Here is a 5279-nt window from a genome sequence, read left to right as displayed (position 1 = left end):
TGTAGTATTTCCTCAGCGACCAGCACGAATCAGCTCTAGGCATGACGAAGCAGATATCGTCCTCTTTTGGAAGACCAAACAAAGTAGTTTTGCTTTTACAACGAAGCACACAGCATCTTTACGACATGGGGGCGGAAACAAAAAAACTACAGCGAGAATAAAAGTTATGCCTTCTTTCTTTGCGTGAACATTTGGGCGGCGTTATGCAAATCTTCCCACATAGTGATGTAGATATGTGGGGACGTGTTAGAACAAGCCGTTTTAGATAGTGGCTGACTCTTAACTTTTATAAAGAATATCTCTTTGGATTTGAGACTTCAGTCTTTGCAACTTTACAGATCTTCTTTATGCACCAAGAGCTTGTAACACTACAAAGAGAAAGGAAAACTTGAAATTGCATCATATGACCCCTTTAAGAAATTGCTTTTGATGGGGAATTTCTGTCATAAAACTGGTCTAATATCGAAACTGGATACCTGTAGTGAAAGCTTTCTAATGATGTCAAAATTAATTAAGAATCCATGTCTATCTAATATGTTACATATCTCCTTATCTGGCATATTGAATTGTAATAAACTAATACCTCACACAAATCTACCCTATAAAGATGTGGAATATAGCTCATGGATCATTTGTAATTTTAATGTCTCTGTTTTGTCAGGTTACATTTTTATTTTATTTTTTTCTATGGTTATATCCAGCTTCAGTACTCTCCCTCTATATGTTACTGAGTGCGTTTGACACAATGGTGCCGTGTTGGCCATGTTTGACAGAGGGTGGATATGAAGGCCAGTAGCTTCATCTCCGCTGAGTTACGAACATGTTCCCTTGGTGTGTCGGTTGGTGTGAGAGTCTGAGCTCAAATGTGAGTGTGTGTGTTGGAAAGCTGTACAAGGATGGTTGCTTCCCAAGCAATGACAGCAAGAAAATGGGACAAGGTCATTACTATGGTGATAACTAACATTCCATGATCCAGTTACGAGCAGAATTACCACTGCACTTTGAACATGTATTTATGGGCTGGGTATAAACATCAAAACTATGTCATTACTGATTAAAATAGGCAGGTCAGTGGAGGTCAGAGTCATGTTCTAGGCAATGGAAAACCTTGTTTCCTGGCATTCATGTGGATGTTACTTTGACACGTACCACCTAAACAGCATTGCAGACCATGTACACCTCTTCAGTGATGTTCCCTGATGGCAACGGCCTCTTTCAACTGTACAATGGAGCCTGCCACACTGCAAAAAATATTTAGAAATGGTTTGAGGAAGATTACAAAAGCTGCATTAACACTGCAGGTCTTGATGCCCAATTCCAACAAACATCTATACTGGCTATATCTATTTTAAAAGTGACTCATATCAGATATCTGCATTTACCCTATACACTTGGAAAAACAACCCACGGTAGACATACTGACCCTGAAACAGTGTTGCCTGGTCTGCAAAACAAAAACAGCATAATTGCTAATCAAAACTATCCCTTTCTCTTCCGTGGTTTTCCCCTACTTCAGGGAATCCCTCCATTAAAATCGTGTTCTTGGCTGGAGAGATCGCTTTAACCTGCAGACTAAAAAACAACCTGCGGTAACAGTGTAAAAGTACTGTAGCCCAATTCCACAAGAAAACCATGGGCTGGGCAACACTGCTCGGAAAAGCGTCCACCTGAGTTGACATCATTCACCACCGTCACTTTTTCACATTTTTCACTTTTGTATTTTTTGAATGTATGACTCACATTGACAGGAGAACGTCCGATCTGATGCAATCGCACATATCCGATTCATATCATATTTTTCCCACATATTAGGGATGCACCGAAATGAAAATTCTTGGCCGAAGCCGCACAAAATGAAGCACTGGCCGAATACCGAACATGGTTTTTCGCGTTTTTTCCCCCATGCATTTTGACATTTTTTTTCACCGTTACATAAATTAAATAGCCAAAATGTGCTTTTTTTGTCTTGAATTTTCAAAGAAAAAATGAACAAAAACTGAACACTTTGAGCAGCAAATCAGCATATTAGAATGATTTCTGGAGGATCATGTGACACTGAAGACTGGAGTAATGATGCTGATAATTCAGCTTTGATCACAGCAAGCAAGTACACTTTACTATATGTTCACATAAAAAACAGTTATTTAACATTATAATAATATTTCACAATATTACTGTTTTTGTATTTTTTAACTGTACAAATAAATGCAGCCTTGCTGAGCAAAAGAGAAAACATTCGAAAATATTACAAATCCCAATTTGAACACTATGTGTGAATATAATAATAAATATATTAATAGAGCTGTTGTAATTATTATCATTATTATTGTCTTACTTTTTTATTGTATTTTACAACAGTAAAATTGCAGTATAATGTTGATGGAGCTTTTATTTTGGTGGACCTCAGTGCTTCTTGTTGTTGACAACACAGCAGATATAGTTATAAATGATTCTCATTACGAATTTGCGAAGATGTTTGTCGCACATATCACATTGTCACATCCATGCCTTGTAAAAATTCATAAAAATGAGCAACTGATGAGTAACACTGTTTCAGCGCAGATTTTCCTCGTGCTTTGGATTTTGAACCCTGGCTAATAAGCAGATTGTGCCGCTGTCAGAATGAAAACATAACATTCTGCAGCTTATTTAATTGTTTAAGGCCATTTCGCAATTTCAGTCATTATACAGTAACCACCCCTTCCTCTTCCCATCGAAGACATGTGATGCAGTACATTCTCTCGCTGTCAGTGCTTGTAATGATTTTTGTGTCTTTCTCGGACAGTTTTAAATGCTTCCACTTCCACACTGACAACATGTTTGCTGCTCGCCTCTCACTCTACGCTGGTTGCCATTTGATTGCATCACCAAAAATGTCATTGTTCGGTACAATTTATTCTGCCTTTTTTCGCTTGTTCTGCCGAACACCGAAAGAGATTTTTCTGCTATTTTTGGGCCAAATATTTCAGTTTGCCGAACATTTGATGCATCCATACCACATATGAATAAGACCTGAAGCTGATCTGAAAATATGTGACCCTGGAGCACAAAACCAGTCTTAAGTCGCTGGGGTATTTTTGAAGAGTTTGGTTCCAAAATGCTATAAATCCATTTTGATTAATTGGAGTAAAAATGTGTTTTCTTTACCAAGAAAGTGGCAAGATGAAAACCACTATTTTTGGTTTCAAACTTTCACGTAGCATCTTTAGGTTATAATAACATTAAAAATTCTAATCCAGATTTTGATTTTCAAAGATTTATTATAAAAATAAAAAAAAAATTCCCCAAAATGCAATAAATCCATTAAATCAATATAAAAGTTATTTTTCATTTTGAAACTGTTGAAAATACACAACATAGTAAGTTGATCCACATATGACAGCCTCTGAACTTGGTCAATACTAATCTTATATACAGGCACTGGACTAAAAATACATTCAATCAGTCATCGCTCCCAAAAAGAATTCAACGGGTCATCTTGTTAATGCTATAAATTAATTACAACAATAAAAGAAAATTTCATCATGAACATACATGAACAACAATATCACATTAAACCACAGAAATTCCAAAATGACATTTCCCTTACATTCAACTTCCACAAGCGCATTCATCTTTGCCATGTTACATTCATTTAGTTGACTAGTGCTATATACGCTGTATTAACAAAAACATTAATGGCATAAATAAAAACACTTACACTGACAAGCTACGCAATATCGCATTCATAATCGAATGTGACTCATCTGCGATTATGAACGTGATATAGCAGTTATCTACGGCTCTGTGTAGTAAATGCCGCTCCATCTGAAAGCACGTGGTGGAGATTTACTATTAATCACAGAACCGGCTTTACTGACGAGATGCACATGACAATCACATGCAATTTATCGTGCAGCCCCAAGTTTACAAGGAATAGTGGTCTTCAGTTTCCACCTCTCTCACTCGCTGTCAGTATTTCTTTCTCTCTTTTCCTAAAACATGAAATATTCCTCCATCTCTGCAGACTCTCTGCCCTCTGTCTTTTAACATCTGCCCTTTCATCTTTTCATTTCTCTTGATTCCTTCCCATCTCTTATTACAATCATTTCCTTAATAAAGCAGCTCACTTGTCTTCTTCAGAAACTCATTAACCTCCTCTCATCTCCTGGTTCTCTGGTCCTCTCCTCATGTCTCGTTTCCACTCTGTCCTCTTTTCACATCATTTTGTCTCGTCTCCACCCCTCATGTTATCTTCTCCTCTCTTCTTCTCCAATCTCTTCTTGCCTCAAAATCTCTATTTTGTCACCTCACATGGCTCCTCTCCTCTCTTTTCACACACACTGCACTATTATTAAAATAATAGGCTATTAATTAGTTATGTCTTTAGGCTTCTGTGTGTTCTGTTAGCAAACAAGGATTAGTTAAACTCCATTTAGTGTCGTCAACATTATATAGTACTGTGCTTTTTTGAAAGACTCGGATTTAAGTAGCTTTATCAGCATGGCATAAGGATTTACATTGCAAAAGCAGTTTAAAGGGTTTTTTTATGTTAAAAAAATAAGCATTTCACAGGTAGATTTCCTGCAACGTAGGTATTACGGGGCTGACGAGACATGAGCCGTGCGGATCCATATGCAAGCTTTATTTTGGAAAAGACAGAGACGTGGTCATGAAACAGGCATGGGTCAGATAAAGGCAGACAGGTATATGGCGGGCAAAACACAAGTATAATCCTAGGGCTAGCGTGGGTCGACGATTGGCAGACAGAGTCACAGGGGCAAGGCTAAAGGGAGAAATCCAGGAAAACAGGGGAAGATCAAAACTGGAGAAAACAGGTAAGGCTAAGGCGGGAAAAGAATGAGGGCTCTGTAGAGTAGCTATTTGGAGATATGTGCTAAACAATACTCGGCAGAGGGAAGGGATCAGAGTGAGTGTTAAATAGTGAGGGAGTGATATGAAACAGCTGGGTGCAATCAGTGTTACCAGCTGTGTGCAATCCGTGCTGAGTGCAATCAGTGCAATGAATGATGGGATATGTAGTCCGGAGTGATGTGCAACAGTGTGTAGTGCGAGAGTCAATGAAATCGGAAAGGGTGACCTCTGATGGCTAGCAGAAGGAAGTTCATGGACCGGATTCGTGACAGAGTGGAGGCGGAACAGGGGGAGGGATGGAGGGCCACCTGGAAGTGGAGAGACCATGCACTGAGGCAGGACCAGTGGAGCAGAGAACCAGGGCGGAGCCGGCAACCCAGGTGGAGCTGAAGACCACCACAGCAGAACAGACGGGACTGAAGACC

Source organism: Sinocyclocheilus grahami, unplaced genomic scaffold (assembly GCF_001515645.1).
Source record: "Sinocyclocheilus grahami isolate Dianchi unplaced genomic scaffold, SAMN03320097.WGS_v1.1 scaffold1002.1, whole genome shotgun sequence".
Classification (NCBI taxonomy): Eukaryota; Metazoa; Chordata; class Actinopteri; order Cypriniformes; family Cyprinidae; genus Sinocyclocheilus; species Sinocyclocheilus grahami.
Note: the sequence above shows the minus strand (reverse complement) of the source record.